This window comes from Coenobita brevimanus, chromosome 81 (genome assembly GCF_032717465.1).
Source record: "Coenobita brevimanus isolate Jiangsu-jjx chromosome 81, ASM3271746v2, whole genome shotgun sequence".
In the NCBI taxonomy this organism is placed as follows: Eukaryota; Metazoa; Arthropoda; class Malacostraca; order Decapoda; family Coenobitidae; genus Coenobita; species Coenobita brevimanus.
In genome coordinates, this window is record NC_137034.1 from 19,949,458 (window position 1) to 19,968,139 (window position 18,682).

Here is an 18,682-nt window from a genome sequence, read left to right on the forward strand (position 1 = left end):
CAACCTTTGACATCATTAAAATTTGTGTCGGATTGGCTACGACGGCGTTTAAGTACGGATTCTCTCTCTCTCTCTCTCTCTCTCTCTCTCTCTCTCTCTCTCTCTCTCACACACACACACACACACACACACACACACACACACACACACACACACACACCAAAGAGCCCCCTCCCCAAAAAAAACTTGATTTATATTATTTTGTCATGATCGAGGCGTGATTGGAAAGGGGAAAGGGTCATGTTCATCATTATCATCTTTCCACCCCATTTAATCCTGGTTCGTATCTCCATTAATCCCAGGATGAAGAAGAAGGAAAATGAGAGGGTATGTCAAGGATGAAACTTGTGATTCTCTGAATGAAAATCTATAATACTTTAACTTGGCTGATATGTTCGTCGTTTTACAGCTTAGTTCACGTACCTCAATGGCAGAGACAGACAATACTACGGCTTTACATCCTTTCCATACCACAATTTCCTGACTAGTTCCATACTTTAGTGATAATCTCTTGATACAGGTCAGCATTCAAGATGTAGAAATTTAAATTTTTGGCCAAGTTAGAGGGAAATGAGTTTACTTAACATTACTTACAAAATGTTACGAAATATTGAGTCTATGACTTGGTCTAAAACTGTCATCTCTCCATCCTTAATGCTCAGCTCTAACAATATTTCAATACTAGAATACTATGCTACTCACGATGAAGTGTTATGGAAAGGATGTAGAACAGAAGTTTTTTTTTTTTTTTTTTTTGGCCGATAAATTACGAGAAAAAAGCTGCAAAAGGATTAACATCTGGACCAGTTGATGTGAAAGGGCTATAGTTTAATTCTCTTGGGTCTGGATGAGGATTTTCCCATTTGGTAAAAGAAAAAAAAATCACTCAATCCTAAAATTAACATCTCTCCTTCTTGGATACTGAGCTGTGATAGTTGATTAAAAATATGATGTCTGTCACGAAGAGATGCTGTGGATAGGATCTAGACCCGTAGACTTGTCTTTTCCTGGCACTGAGCTACGTTAAACAAACTGGTAAAGGCCGAAAATGTAGTTAAATTAAGGTGAAGAAAGCTTAGAATGATACCAAAGAGGTGAAAGATACACGGGCATAATCATAAACATGAAGTGTGGTGAAGTGGGGCAGTGGCGGACGGAGAGAGAGAGAGAGAGAGAGAGAGAGAGAGAGAGAGAGAGAGAGAGAGAGTGACAGACAGACAGACAGAGACAGAGACAGACAGACAGACAGACAGACACAGACAGAGAGGGGGAGTCAGATTTTTTTTTTTTTTTTACGCATGGAAGAAGGAACGAAAGGCCAGAAGCCGGCAAGATTGTTCTTTCTAAGAAAAAAAAAAAAATCAGGATCCGTTCATTTCGAGATGAATGGACGCATGCGTTTAAAAGACTGGAAGTCATAGGCAGCGGGGAATGCAGACGGAGGAGGACAGTTCCAGAGGTGACCTGTCGTATACACGAAGGACTGGGAGTAACAGTTAACTCTTGCGTTAGAGACTTGGACAGAAAAGGGATGAGAGTTTAACACACGACGTGTGCTACGTGCCCGTTGTAGTGGTGGAGGGATAAAAGCAGACAGTTCAGAGGAGCAATAACATTAATGTAGCGACAAGTGGGTGATAACGATGCAACAATGCACCGAAGAGACAGAAACTGAAGGAAGCCAGTAAGAGGAAGAGAGTTAATGAGACGTAAAGTCGTTGACTCCTTATTGAGAAGAGCTGTATCTGGGTAACCTCCCCAAACGTGAGAACTGTACTCTACACAGGGGCCATTAAAAACCGTGTATAAAGTCAACAAATGTGTAGGGGTGAAGAAGGCATGCAGTCGGATCAGTACACTCCATTCCAAGAAAAAAGACCGAAAGAATGAAACCCCGAGCATGTTCGGTGACAATGAAGGATTGAGTTGGATAATGATATAAATCAGAGGATAATCCTGCGGAGAGTTCTGACGAATCAAAAGATGTAAGAACCGAGTTTTTCATACATTAAAAACAGCAAGATTACTTTTATCCCAATCACAGAAAGCCAAGTCAGACATTAGGTGTGCCATAGCCTCATCCCTGTTGAAGTAACTGCCGAGATGGACACTGCTGGAAGCGAATGGGGAGGTAAAGCGTGGAGTCATTAGTGGATGAGTGGATAGAGTTGGACGAACAGTTTAGGTCATTGATGAATAGAAGGAAGAGAGTTAGTAATAGGACAGAAACATGAGGAACACCACTATTTACTCATTACTGTATTAAGAAGAACGGTGTCCGTCTACAATAGCAGCTACAGAACGACCAGAATAGAAGCTAGAGATGAATGCACAGATAAAAGGGTAGGAAACTATATCAGGGTAGTTTTGAAATTGAAGATTTATGCCGGACTCGATCGAAGCCTTTGAGATGTCAAGTGCAATGGCAAAGCTATTGCCCAAGTCCCGAAAGGAGGATGACCAGGAATCTGAAAGGATGGTGAGAAGATCGCAAGTGGAAAATCCCTGGGGGAACCCATACTGACGATTGGAAAGAAGTTTATAATAGGAAAGGTGCCTTTTTTTTTCTTGTTAAGAATAGATGTAAAAACTTTAGAAATACAAGACGACCCTAGGTTTGCAAGCCACAGCTCAGGCTGGGTAGCGTCGCGCTGCAAGCCACAGCCCAGGCTGTGCTGGCTGTGCATCACTGCTGACTACTCAACCCCAACACAAACTTACGCATGGCGCTACGTAAAGACGGAGAAAGAGAAATTTTTCGATCATCACCAGATGATGCCTTGGATTTTTATCTTCAAGTTTATAATTAAAAAAAAAAAAAAAAAAAATATTTTTTTCACTACTTCCCTAAGTAAACTTACGCATGGCCCTACGAAAGACGGAGAGAGAGGGAGAGATTATTATTATTTTTTTCACCAGATAATGCCCTGGATGTTTATCTTCAAGTTTATAATAAAAAAAAAAAAAAATTATTCTTATTTGTTTTCCGCACCATGGAGTGGGATAAACAAAAAGTAATTGCGCAATCCACGGGTAGCAATTGGGCAATAGTTAGAGGGCTGGGAATGGCCGCCCTTCTTTGGGACAGGCTGAATGAGAGCAAACTTTCAGCATTAAGGAAAAGTATAAACTGACAAACAAAGGCCAAACAGTTTACCTCGGCAGGGTGTGAGTACAGATGTGCAGTCCTTTAAGACAACAGGAGGAACCCCATCAGGTTCATATGCCTTGTTAGTATTGCGGTCAGTGATGGCAGACAGCACATCGCCTGAAGAAATTATGTCAGCCATGAAGAAGTCAGAAGGGGTAATGATGGAGGAAGAGCATCGGAATTATCTATGGTAGAATTTGAGGAGAAAGTCTGAGGAAAGAGTTCTGCTTTTTCAGCAGAAGAAACAGCTACAGAGCCATCACAGCAGAACAGAGGAGGGAGAGATGATGAAGTAAAGGTGTTAGAAACGGTTTTGACAAGGTGCCAGAAAGAGCAGGAAGAGTTTGAGTTGGAGAGTTCAGAGCATTTAGTATGAATGATGTTATTTGTAAGAGAGCAAAAAACAGACTTACCACGATTCCGTGTAGAGACATAAAAGAAATGAGGTTCAGGGGTGGATTGGCTCTGGTGCTTTCTGTAGGTCTTCTCCTTGTTGTGGACAGCATTATAGCAAGTGTGATTAAACCAATTATTTTTTTGCATTAGTCACAAGATAAAAGAAGGATTGTATACTTCCATGCCTGAGAAAATAAACCCCACAATGTATGAGTCACACTCACATGGCTCTTGGCCATGGAAATAGGAATCATTCCAGAGAAAATCAAATAACTACTGCCTGAGGGCCTCTCAATCAGCAGCTCTAAATGCCATTCCTGCCGCTTCTTTGGAGGGTCCACAGGCCTTACTGGATCCATAGGACAGATTTAGATGATAAGGTTGTGATAGGAGGAACCCAACAGAGAGAAAAGATTAACAATGTAAACAGAGGAATTAATTGTACGGAAGAGGTCCAATATGTTGGAACTCTCTCCAAGGCGGTCAGGAGTACGCCTAGGTTGCTGTACAAGCTCCACTAGGTCATTAAGGATAGAAAAGATTTAGGCTTCCTCACCAGGTGGATCAGTGAAAGGAGAGGAGAGCCAATGATGGTGGTGACCATTGAAATGACCAAGAATGGAGATTTCTGAGAAGAAACTGATAGGAAGTGCTCCATCTCAGAAGTAAGATGGTAAAAGAATTTTTCATAGTCAGTAGAATTAGGAAGTATTGTTTTGTGTCACTGTTAGACAAACAGACAGACAGACAGATACGGGGGGAATCAAGAAAAAGACTGAGTTGCTGGGATATGCGTTTAATCAATGTAAGAGAGAGAGAGAGAGAGAGAGAGAGAGAGAGAGAGAGTCAAGAAAGAGAGTGAGTTAGAGGATGATGCTTTTAGTCGTGATAAGGCTGGGTCTGGCTAGGTTCGGTGTTGATGTGTGGCGTGTGTGTGTGTGGGGGGGGGGGAGGAGAGCAGTGTTTAGCAAGGGCTTCAAACACCCCGCCACCGCCAACCGCTTACGTAATGAACACCCCCGCTCGCTCAAACGTCGGTAAATAAGGCTTTTGACATCGTGAATATAGCGTTTACGTAAAAAAAGGAAGCGAAATCTGACGTTGTGGCCACGGAAAGTATGCGAGATTGGTGGAATGAGAGGATGGTTTTAGGATCGATGATTGTGGAGAAGCTGGCTAAATGTTTGGTGTAATTTACGGACCTTGGATGCAGTATGGATCATATTATAGGGTATTTATGGAGCAAAAAAAACTTTAGTTCGATTATCCCTTTTATACTTTCCTTCTTGACACCTCCAGGTGATTTCCAACAGCGAAGGTGTTAATCCAGACGATTTCCAGCATTCTTCTATGTTTGTGAAAATAAATAAATAAAACATTTCGGGAATAGCAAGAATAATTAAGGGGAAGCTATCATTGTACTAAATGGATTGATTATATAAAAAATAAGCATTTTTATGTTAGATTAAAAATTGAATTTTCATCCATTGTTATCTCTGAACCTGGGATGAAAATGGATCGTATTTAAAAGGTATTCATATTTTTTATATTATCACAATAATATTCTTTGTTTTGATAATAAATATATTAATACATGAAACGTGGATATTTCTTAATATATATATATATATATATATATATATATATATATATATATATATATATATATATATATATATATATATATATATATATATATATATATATATATATATATATATAATGGTAAGAATATAGTTAGCGGTGTCCTGTTTCTTTGGGCTTGTTGTTCCTGCCTACACACGACTGTATCCAGTTCAATAATAATGTTTCGTACTGAACAGATTAATGGCAGTTACATCTCATCCCTTCACTTTGATAAATATCTCAAAATGAATACATTCCTGTGGAAATAGACGGTGTGGTTCAGCTTTACCAGACTTACTGCACATTATTTTTAAATAACAGAACAGGAAAGAAAAACAAATGAATAAAAGAAAATAATCCATGCACCAGATTACTGGTGTCCTCCATTCATAAAATATCCGTAATAGATGGACCTGAACAGCTGTAGGTTGAAGTGTGGAAGGAAACAGCTCTGGGGAAGCGAGTTCCACAGAAATGCGGTTCGGGGAATGAAAGAAATCAGATAGGCAGAAGTTCTGCAATATGGTTGAGTGACATTCCAGTCATGAGTGCTACCAGATGCCTGTGTAGCACGAGGGAAGGCATGGAGAGGTGGCACAAAAGATGCAACTTCGTCTGAGCATTTGCCATAAAAATATCTGTAAAATAATGCAAGGGAGGCAACATTCCTTCTTACTTGGAGGGGAGGTAGTTTGTTTATAATAGCAGGGTTATTAATAATTCCAACAGCTTTGTTCTGAATTTTGTCTAGTTGTTTTAATGCAACCTCTCCACAATCCATTCCACAAGGGTGAGCAATATTCAAGCTGGGAGTGCACAGGACTTGTAAATTATAGCTGACTGCTTGTCAGTGAAGAAGTTACGGACTCTGTACATAGTGAAGGTGTTGTTATTACCATCTATAACCTTAACTGCCTGATGTCTCCAACTGGCCAAAAATTACTGCCTTGGCTGCAATGGGTATAACACTCGTCACAGGCTATCATGTACAGTACACTACCTTATCGTTACTAGCACACGATTTTAATGAGCAGAGTAAAGCAACCCTCCTAGGGAACAACTTATACAAAGCTATACCTAATCTCTTATGTTTGAAAGACTAATAATAACCCGGATAAAGTCATCTGTTTGTTATGAAGAATACAACACAATTGTCCCCATGGGCAAGGGGTTAAAATAGATCTGATATTCAAGAGGATGCGACTGATAATGGCGTATGTTTACTCCTGTTTGCCTGTGTTCTCATAATGAAGTCTTCTTTCTCAACACTCATTATATTGTGTTATACCAAGAGGATGAGACTGATATTGGTGCAAGTCTACTCTTGCTTGCCCATGTTTTCATAAGGTAGTCTCTCTTGTCATACATTCTTAACAATCATTACTTTATGCTACGACAAAATGAACTATCCTCTGTGAAAATCCCATGTCAGTTCGATAAATGTCAAGTGCTGGCTTTGTTTGACTACGTTACGTTGTAATTGTACTGTTGGCGTCTTGCAAAGATTATATTCAAGTCTGAATATACCTGTATATAGAGCAGGAGTTAGATGTAGGCTTCATTAACCCCTTCAGCACAAAGGGTGTCACCTCTGACCAATACAATCACATGGTGGTCACTAAAAAAGTCCTCATCATTGCTGAACCTCAAGTGAGCAACAGCAGGCCTGCAAGAGGGACCACTGCCTCTGTTATCTCTTTACCATCTTTACTAATATCACTCTCCGGTGAGAGTGGGGCTGAGGCAGGGATGTGTGATATCGCCATGGTTGTTTAATATTTATATAATTGGTGTTGTAAGGGACGTGAATGCAAGAGTGTTAGGTGGAGGTCTGAGTCTGGTGAATGTTTTTTTTTATGCGAGGAAGAAGGAACCAAAGGCCATGAACCCGCAATAAGAGTTCCCTCCAAGAGAATAACAAAATACAAGAGAGAGCCAAATTCAAGATGGTAGGGAGTGGAGAGTCTTGTGAATGTTGATGGTAGAGAGTGGAATCTGAAGCAGCTGCTGTTTGCGGATCATACTGCACTGGTGGCTGATTCAGAGGAGACGTTGAGACAGTTGGTAGAGGAGTTTCGAAGGGTGTGTGGAAGGAGGAAACTGAAAGCAAATGAGAATAAGAGTAAAGTGATGAAGTGTACAAACCTGGTAGATGATAGGAGGATAAATATAGTTTTGAATGGTGAGTTGCTTGAGGAGGTAGAATGCTTTAAGTATTTACGGTCACATGTTGCTGTGGATGGAAGAATAGATGCAGAAGTGAAGTTTAGAATGAATGAAGTAGGAAAGGTGCTGGGAGGAATGAAAAAAAGTGTTTAGATGTCGGTCGCTTAGAATGGATGTAAAGAGAAGGCTGTATGAGGGTGTTGTGGTACCGACTTTGTTATATGGGGCTGAAACATGGAATATGGGTGTAGCAGAGAGGAAAAGTTTGAATGCAATCGAGATGAGGTGTCTGAGGAGTATGTGTGAAGTGACGCAGATGAATAGTCAGAAATGATGCAGTGCGAAGTAGAACTGGAGTTGTGCTGGAGATGGCTGACCGAGTTGAGCAGAGGGTGTTGCGATGATTTGGGCATATGGAGAGAATGAACTAAGAGTGCTTGGTGAAAAAGATAACTAGATCTGATGTAAGAGGTCTAAGGCTGAGAGGAAGACCACAAATAGGATGGATGGACAGTGTGAAGAGAGCGCTGGATGCGAGAGGGATGACTGTTGAGCAAGGAAGAGTGGCTGCCCATGATAGAAATGATTGGAGAGAAACTATGGATGAATAAATAATGACGCAGCCTTGAGGTGATACTCTCCCGCATTTTGTCTGATCAGCTGATCACGTCAGGTGCGGGTAAGGGAATGGGTCCTTCATGATGTGGCTGAGGTAAACCATCTCTGCTGTCAGGCCCTGCCGTGGATATCACTGATTGCACTGCGCAGTTGACCCTTGTGAGGTGTGATGCGGTGAGGATCTGTCCCTTCTCCCCTTGGGGCTAAGATGCGAATGAATGTGTTTGAGTGGATAAGTAAATTGGGAGTGTGTCGTCCTGTCTCGGCTACCTCCCTTTCCTTGGGGGAAGCAGCCAGATAGATAGACTAATATCGCCTATTTGTTAATAGTGGTTTTGCAATCTACACGTACTTTAATATAGGCTAAATGTGAGGATTCTTTTTACAATGTATTGGATTAGGTACTGCCATTATCCTGTTCCTGCATACCGAATGTAAATAGTATGACTAAAAGTATGTGATGATAGCAAGAATCCAATACAAATCTCGTCTTCCGCATGAATGTACAAATAAGGGCTGACATTTTCGTGGCAGAGTACCCGTTGCAGGTGGTCTGCTACATTTCACACACATCCTGGCTGTTGTTTTGAGTATCTGCACTAGTTTTCCACCATCAAGGCATTTCTATTGTCGCAGCAGACGTGTAGGTGGTCGTCAGATAAGCCTGCGTGGGAAAGTATAGTGGGTGGCAAGAGACAAACAAGAAAAGGAGAAGGCAAGACAGCAGAGGATGTGAGAGAGGCTGCGTCTCCTGGGCAGAGGGTGTCTTAGGAATGATACAGACAGTTTGATGGCTTTGGTTTTATGAGTGTGTCGTTTCTGGGTCATATACAGTACACCCGATAAAAAGAACATGGTTCGGTATATGATAACGATGATGATTTTTTTTTTTTAGAAAATGCATAGAGGAAGGAAAAAAAAAAAAAATAGTCCATGTGCCTAAAGGCATCCTCCATTCATAAAATATTTATGAGCAGGAGTGTCTGTTGGAAAAAAAAGGATGACATAGACGGATATAGTAGAGTAACAGAATGAAGACTGAGTCATACTAAAATCAGTGTGAAAGGAAGTGTGAAGGGGACTGAGTGAAGGGGTACAGATGAACCATGTTGATAGTGCATGATGATGATGATGTGTGGTGTGCAGCTGTGTATTCTGTCCCCACACTGGATGATTTATTTTGATATGGCTTTACACTCTGTCATAAGTATCTAACTTCATTTATTTTTCAATTAACATTTTCATGACAGTGTCTGAATTTACTATTTGTGTGGCAGACCCGTCAACCGCAGTCAAGCAAGTTAGCAAGTGAAGGAGGGAAATGGAGAAGAGTGACTGAGTGAATAAGGGCTGGGAGGCAGATTAGAATGGACCACAAGCGGGTGATTAAATGGTGGGAGTGAGAATGTAAGGGAGGTTGATAAGAAGTAAATGAGTGAGTACTTGTGAGAAGGGAGGTGAAGAACTTAGCTAACAGAGGTGAAAGACTTAAGGACTGAGATAATGACGACTGCGAATAAGTCAAGTCAGTAAATGAGGAAAGTGCATGAGAATAGGTAAATGAGGTAGGGCAGGATGAGTGGGTGATATGAGATGAATGCACGAGGTAGGTGAATGACATGTCTGAGGTAGGTTAGTGAGGTTATGAAGTAAAGAATATTGGTTAGTGGAATAACTAAGCAGAGTCAGCTAAGTGGGTAACGTAGCTGAAGGAGTTACTTGATTAAGGAAGTGATCAACAGAGGTGAGAGGTGAGTCCGTGAAGTAAGGCAGGTGAGTGAAGGTAAGTTACAGTGAATGAGGGAGAGATGAGTGTGTGAAAGTGAATGACGTTCCATATGGTGGTGTGTGTAGGAAGTGAGTGGAAATGAATTATGATCAGTCAGTATAAATCATTAACACTAAATCCTGTAGCAATTTACGCAAGTGAGATGAAATGGGTGGATGACAAGAGTGAGAGGGGAACTGAAGTGAATGCGGTGAGTGAGTAAGAAAGAAAGTTAAGGGACGTGAAGAATTCAAATGAATGTAGGAAGTCAGTATGAGAATGAGTGAAGGAGGTACGAAGGAAGAGGAGTGGTTAGTGAGTAGATGAGAACGAGTGTGATGAATATATGAGAGACCCCAGACGATGACTGCGTGTGAGTGTGAAGAAGACCCGTGAGTTACTGAGTGGGGAGAGTGGAGAGTGATGAAGTGAGGGAGTAGAAGAGGTAACACATATGAGGGATTGAGAGAATGACTGAGGAAAGAGAAAGATCAGCGAGAGAGTTAATGTGGGAAAGAAAACAAAGTCAGGATGGGATTAAGATATGTGACGGAATGAGTGATAGGAATAAGTGGATGCATCAGAAAATGGAACTAATGAATATTATAATAAAATATAATACGGACATGGGAATTATTTGGGCACGTGTGACAGGACGATCGGGGTGAGTGACTACGTGAGCGGGAGGTAAGGAAAGTGAAAGAGTGAGTTAATGAGTAAGGAAAGCAAGTGGGTGAGTGTGTGCAAGTCACAGAGTTGAATGAGTGAGGATGAGCAGAGAGGTGAGTGACTGAGCGAGTGAAGGATTGAGGGAGGCAGGTAGATTAGGTGGAAAGTGAATGAGTGAAACAGTGAAGTGAGTCAATGAACACTGGATGTAAGAGAGAGGTTAAAAACATGAGTGAGTAAGTGAGTGAGTGAGTATGTGATTGAGTGATTCAGTGAGTGACTGAGTCAATGAGTGAGACAGATAAATGAGTAAAGAGGCATAAGTATCTGAGTAGTTATTTAGTCACTATAATGACCGAGAGAAACAAGTGATTGAATAAGCGAGTGAGTGATACAAAAAATGAGTATGTAGACCTAAGGATCTACTTGTTATTTAGTGGATGAGAGGAGCAAGTGAGTGAGAGAGGTACAGAAGCTGAGAGTGCATGAATGACTATGTAGGTAAAGGATTTTTTGGAAGTTAGAAGGCGTGGTAGGCCTAGAAGAAGGTGGATAGATGGAGTAAATGAATGTGTGAGAGAGGCATATGGTCTGACGAAGCTGGGAAACTGACAAGCGATAGAGCTGGCTGGATGAATTTTGTGAGGAGCAGCGGAGACAAGTATGGCCAGGGTTTGGCACCCTCCTTTGTACTAGACAGTATTTGGATTGACTCTATCAGATACGTGAGTCAATAGATACACGCAGATTTTTTTTTTTTCTTTTGAGGATTCAGGATTCCGGAGACTTGAATGGTGAGAAAATGGGAGACTGGCTCTCTTTACATGGCATAATTTAGATAGTATCTCATTCCTTCATTTTTTTTTTTTTCCTGGCTCTCTGTAGCCTACTTAATACATGTGCAGTGAATAAATGGGTCCAACCTCCATCAATCAGAGGCTGGGATTTTAGATCCAGAAAGCAACGAAAACTGAGCAGCAGTGAAGAGCATCATATTACCGCAAAGAAACATATGCGAGGATATTGTGTGTATGGGGTAGGGGGACCTACCTCTGGGTGTCGGAGGGAGGGGTGAGTGGATGTGGAAGGAGCTTGGTCAGAGCTGAATGCAGCACTCGGCAAAACGGTGGCATAATTCTTTGGGGACTTACAGGTATGAACTTGATAACTCGTTGTCCAACCCTCCTCAGTTTATCATCAAATCCCGCATTCCATTGAAATGATTCCATGAAATCATTTATGTAATATACTTGATACTTAAATTTCACTTTCATAGTTCGTTTATCATAAAAAATAATTTTTCTGTCGAAAATAAGGTGCATATGCCCCCACGCCCCTACCTACACAGAAATCGTGCCTGGTGTGTGTGTGTGTGTGTGTGTGTGTGTGTGTGTGTGTGTGAATGAATGCGTGCATGTATGTGTGCTTGTGTGTATGCTTGAGTAAACGCTCACTCACGGTCAATCTAGGACCTACTGCCACCAAAAGTAGGACATAGCGCTGACTGAACCAGTATGCCAGTATGTCCTCCGTCCTTTCAGCTTAAGCCTTCTGAAATTCGTATGTGCACTACTACGGTAATCTCATCTCCACAGTTAGCGGATATTAAAATTACAGTATATCGTGAAGGACAAGCATAATCTATGAAATTCGGGGATTGAGATGATGAAGGGTGTATTTGCATTAGAATGTAACTCTGACAGTAGTACAGAACCTAGCTAGTAAATTTTTTTTCAAATGCATGGTCATTATGGCGCCAACAGTGAAATACTAAAATTTCGTGTAAGATACTCAGAGAAAACATTATCTAAGTCATTGCACAAAAACGTACAAGTGATGTAGTTACACAGTTCAATGCCATATTATTTTTCTGGAGAAACATGAAATACCTAACCATAAGCATAGAAAAAAAAAATCAATAAACGAACGACAATGCAGACATTCATATTCTCTGAAAATGTCACGAGGCACGTACCGCAATACAGTATTTCTACAGAAGTCATCTGAAACTCTTAGCCTAACAGAGGTATAAATTTCATCCTTATTTTAATAGTAAACTGCTGTTTCAGTCCTGACAGTATGTCATTCCCACAGTAATATATTTTATCCAGTAATACGTCATAAGATTGGAAGTAGATAACGCATCAGAACATATTTTTCTTCTGACGAAGTCGTCGAAATCACAGTTATTTTACAAACCTCGTAAGAACAATGAAACCATAATAATGTCAAAGAGGTGTCCCTATTTCACCATGGCTAGCCTACCTCGAAATTAAACATCATGAAGACTTGCCGCCTTCAAAATTCAGCAGCCTCTTGTGAATGGCTTTTTTTTTTTTTTTTTTCAGCATCAAGATTTTTATAATGTTCAGATCAATACAAGATTAATTATTGATCTTTCCGGGACGTGTACCAACACAGCAACTCCTAGTCGGTGATAATTTTTTAAATGTAACGTCACAGGTTAGGCTTCGGGATGAAAGTTATAATAAACACTTTAACGAAATACTCTGAATTGTGTTGCGTCTAGTTGGAAATCATTGGCTTACACGACATTGTAATTGTTTTTATGCATCCACTCATCATGTTGTAATGAGAATGACTTGCTACATTATGAAAGTGTTCAACATTAGATTATCTGCTGCAGTCAAAGGATTTGCCGTTTGCACTATGATGAGATTTTTTTTTATCTACAAAGCAATATTATGAAGGGCATTTTCACACACGACATAGGTACATTAGTTATCAGGAAGTGAAGCTAAATTCGAAGCGTGGTTCACTCAGGCATAATACTGTATCTCAAAGGTCAACTCGAATCACCTATGCTGTAAAGGTTTCAGTGTTACCATACGGCAGGCAGAGGGGGTTCGCTAGCGAGGTACTGTACCACTTCTTTTTTGAGTGACTGTACATGTATCGTCTGACGGAGCCATTTCAAACACCTGGCCAGCCTTTTGCAATTAGCCTATCTCAGAACAACACATAGCAAAGGTGAATATGGTAAGTGAATGTGTGAAATACTACTAGTACTACTACTAATAGCAATAATAATAATAATGATGATGATGATGATGATGATGATGATGATGGGTATTGTTTTTGTTATTATTATTATTATTATTATTATTATTAATGTTGTTGTTGTTTTTTTAAAAGCAAAGAATTCTACATGAAGACGAAAGAACGGTTCATTTTCTAACTTGGCTGCACAGGAATGGTCTCTGGTCGATGTTCTGCATTGTTAAGGTAGCTCCATGGTACTTTTCCTAAGCGATTTATTTGGTTTATTATACCATTCTGTCTCCTCTGTGTAACATAAATCCTTTCAGGATCACCGTAATCAGCATAAGTAGCTCACAAAATCATATACTTGCATGCATTGATCTTGGTCACCTAATGGCGGCTGTCCATGCGGCACGATCTACAGGTATTGCAGCCTCTCTGTTCAGTCCCTTAACCCTGAGGTCACACTTAATGACCTCGTCCCACGTCTTTCTCGGTCTACCCCTCACAACCCCACTCCCAATGTTAACATTTCTCACCTTCCACACCCAATTATCATCCCCCATCCCCTCCATATGCCCAAACCATCTCAATCTACCTCTCCTCATCACAACACCAGTACACTCCAGTCCCATCCCACCTCTCAACTCTTTCATTGTAAACGCAGACCCCCCAGGCCTTGCACACAGGGACGAACTGCACATCCAACTAATCATTGTCATTTCTGTACGTCTGAGCCTGCGAATATCCTTCTCCTTTACTGCCCAGGTCTCACTACCATACAGCATTACACTCCTGACACATGCTACATACAAAGACCCCTTAGCACGTTGGAAGAGTCCTCTCAATGTCAGAAGAAGCAACAGCTCCCTGAACTTCTTCCAACAATTCTCACCCTAGCCACAGAGCTAGCTCCAGCCCCACCTCCAGCACACAACATATCTCCTAAATAACAAAACTCTTCCACACACTCAAGAGACTCACCATCAAGTTCAGTCCTTTCATGCTTGACAATCTCCACCTGCTCTCTCCGACATGCTGCACACATAAAATCAGCATTATCTCGCAGTCTGCCTCTCATACCACTACGTCTCTTGTGCACTTATTTATCACAAACACTACACAAGATGGAATTACTTCCCACGCCCTTGTGGCAAACTGCACATGGCCAATATCCCTCGTCTTTGACAGTACCGCCACCAACCCTAGTTCATCATCACTTTTGTTTTATCTGCATTTACCCTTAAGCCCTTGTGCCCCATACCATCTCTCCACTTCCTAAATTTTTCCTCCAGCTCCCTTTCATTCTCTGCAATCAACACCAAATCATCAGCATACAACATCTCCCACGGGAGTCCATTTCTGAAGTCACGTGAGAGGGCTTCAAGTACCATGATAAACAACATGGGACTCAAAACTGACCCCTGATGCACACCAATGTTCACGGAAAACTCATCACTCAAACCTTCACTCACTCTCACCTGGGTGTGAGCACCCACATACACGGTCATAACCACCCTAACCAGCCACTCCTCCAAACCAAGCTTTCTCATTGCCCACTTCACCACCTCTCTAGGGACTCTGTCAAAGGCCCTGTCCAAATCAACAAAAACAAAATACAGATCCCTTTCTTCCCAATATATTTTTCCTGAAGCTGTCGAACGTTTAATATGGCCTGGCATAAACCCAAACTGCATCTCACCAATATTCACTCTTTCTCTAATCATACCTTCTGGTCTTGTAGAAACTTCGTAGCTTCTTGTAGTGTGTTTTGTAGATCAGTTATACATATTTTAGACTCGTGGACGAGCGGTTGTTATACGTGAGTAGTTTTGTAAGTAGATAATCTTCATTCCCTTTGTCATGCAATAACAGGAGTGGTAAAGATTAGTATGGGACTATTTTTATTTGTCTTGGAAATATTAACAAAGTCTCTCACACACGAGTGAAGTATAGAGTCCCGCTGTTACCTCCCCACTGTCTCACTCATCTCCCTCTGCCACCCTTTCGCCCCTGTTGCTAGCCTCCTTCTCCCCACTACCTGTCGGTTCTATGGCTAGCCCCTTTCTCCTTTCTGATTCCTACATTCTCGTTTAGCAGGGGTCGTGTCATGTGGGCTATACTGTCGTGGAAGCTTCTAGAACTCTGTATGTCTGTATGTACTGCTTCCAGTGAACTTCTAGCATTTCTTCACTTAAGAGTTGCAAGCTCATTACCCTTTTTTGTTAATTCTCGCTGATACACTTCCTATCTCACACCTTGGCTTGGTGCTTCTATCTATCTATTTATCTATCTATGAGTTGTATTATTGTAATATGGAATCCTGACATTGCTCGGTCACGCCAGCTGGCGATCCTTCGACAGCAATCATCATTAACATGCTAATCTATTAATGCATAACATTGATTACAATATTGCATAGATATAATATTCGTGATAATATTGTACTGGCCTAATAATATTCTAGAAACATAATACATTTTAAACAAACTGTATACGCAATTGAACAAATGCACTATAGTTAAGCTGATTGAATATTGTATAACATAGTGTAAAATGTGTATGTATAACAGACATATGTATATATTTGTGCAATGGTAATACTGCTAGGTCATTACATTACATAATGGAGTTATCCCTTTAGTAATGTCTAATATTTCACCTAACTTGTGTGATGATTCTGGTTACACAGAATTGTAGTAACATTTTATGAATTGTTGCACAATAACTGTATTGTACATAATTGTATTGTATTTGTTACATATCTTTTGTAGTTACATAACTGTAGCAAGTGTAACATAATTCTAGTAACATTGCAGTAATATTGTATTACCATTGTAGTAATACATAATTGTAACATTGTATGAATTGTTACATAATTGTACTGTAATTGTTACATATCGTTTATAGTTACATAACTGTAGCAAGTGTAACATGATTCAAGTAACACTGCAGTAATATTGTAGTAACACTGTAATAATACATAATTGTAACACTATGAATTGTTCCATAATAACTGTATTGTAATTGTTCCATATCGTTTGTAGTTACCTAACTGTAGCAAGTGTAACATAATTCTAGTAGTACTGTAGTAATATTGTAGCAACATTGTAGTAATACGTAATTGTAACATTGTATGAATTGTTACATAATTGTACTGTTATATAATAACTGTATTGTATATAATTGTATTGTACGTGTTACGTATCGTTTGTAGTTGCATAATTGAAGCAAGTGTAACATAATGCAATCGTCTGTCGTTACATAATTGTAGTAATTGCAGTAATATTGCAGTAATTACTGTCCTGACATCGCTAATCCAGTCATGCTGCGGTCGATGATAGTGATGATGTGCCTTGCCACTGGCTCGTGGAGAACAATAATTTGCTTTTTGTTTCACTTATAGAAGGAGTTTATGTGATATTTTGGCATTTGTAGTAACACATCTATTTTCATTTGTTTGTTATGCTATCTTACTTTTTTTTTTATGTATTGATTTTCTATAGTTTGTTTTTCTTCGTTTGTCTATGCTTTTTCGGTGTTGTCCAAGGTTGCATAATTGCTGGTTAATTCCTTTGGGACCCCATTTTAAGGCTTAGTTGATATTGCATAGACGATATTGAAAATGATATTATATAGCCCCATATTTTGTTATTTTATAGACAGATAGATAGATAGATATAGATATAGGTATATCTATCTATCTATCGATAGATACATACATACATACATACATCTCTCTCTCTCTCTCTCTCTCTCTCTCTATCTATATATATATATATATATATATATATATATATATATATATATATATATATATATATATATATATATATACACTGTATTCAGTATTAACTATGTACACTGACTTCTTGTTCACTTGTACACTCATGATCACTAATCTCTGACCAGAGAGTTAGCCAAAGTTGTGGCCAGGCGTAGGCTACACAGTCAGACACACTCTATCATCGTTTCAGAAAGGTTTAGTGCTTCAATGAACAATTTTCTACGCATCACTGAAGCACTTTAGTTTCACTTATTACACTACTTTCTCAAGTAGTATATGCATGGTAAGAAAAAGACAAATTTGGTTATAGCTGTTATTCTTAGTCTATAATGAGTGCATGATGATATTTGAATTTCATATTGTGTTTTATTAATCTGTTTATTATTTCACTGACCTATTTCTTGAGGCGAGCCTTTAACCGAGCTGTTGATAGGTGATAGCAGAGAAATATTCACGATTGCCACAGCAGCCGGCATTCACACGACATATTCTAAGTGAGAATGCTTTATAATACTTATATCATTGACAAAAATGTACTATTACTACTACTTTGAACTGAATGATTTTCTCTAGTGATAACAGGGCCCGTTGCCCATAGATATAAATAAGCCTAGATGCCGCATGACAGTACTTTAGATGCGTCTACGCGGCCGCCATCTTGGAACGGTCGAGGCAGACGACGTCGTGTTCCTGACGTTGGTCAAAGCTGACCACCATTTACCTAGAATTGCAACAGCACTGTGCTGCTTCTGGGAGTAGGAAGCGTCGTAATATATCTATGGTGGCACCGATAGCACTGCCGGCTCAACTGTCTGGTTATGCAAACGTCCCTGAGCTGCTTCCCTATCCTCCGAAAGGAGGATGGTGGGTTGCAGAAGGGAAATCTAAGCTTACATTCCACCGAGTTCACGTTTCAGATGACCCAGGAACCACAGTCATTACCACCACAACAACAGCCACCACCATAACAGCCACCACCACAACCACCACCATCACAACGACCATCACCACAACAAAACAGCAACAACAACCACTACCACCAACACCACATCCACCACCACAACAGCAACAACATCCACAACCACCACCATAACAACAATCACCGCCACAACAACAATCACCACCACCACAACAACAACCACCACCACAACAACAACCACCATCACAAAAACAACGACCACCATCACAACAACAACCACCACCATCACCACAACCACCAGCACATCAACTACCACCACAACAATAACCATCACAACAACAACCACAAAAACCACCCCCACCACAACAACAACCTTCACACAACAACCACCACCACAACAAAAAAACACCACCACAACAACAACCACCACCACAACAACAATCACCACCACCACCACCACCATCACAACTAACACCACAACAATAACGCCACCACAACAATAACCACCACCACAACAATAACCACCACCACAACAACATTCACAAAAACAACCACCATCACTACAACAACTATCACCAC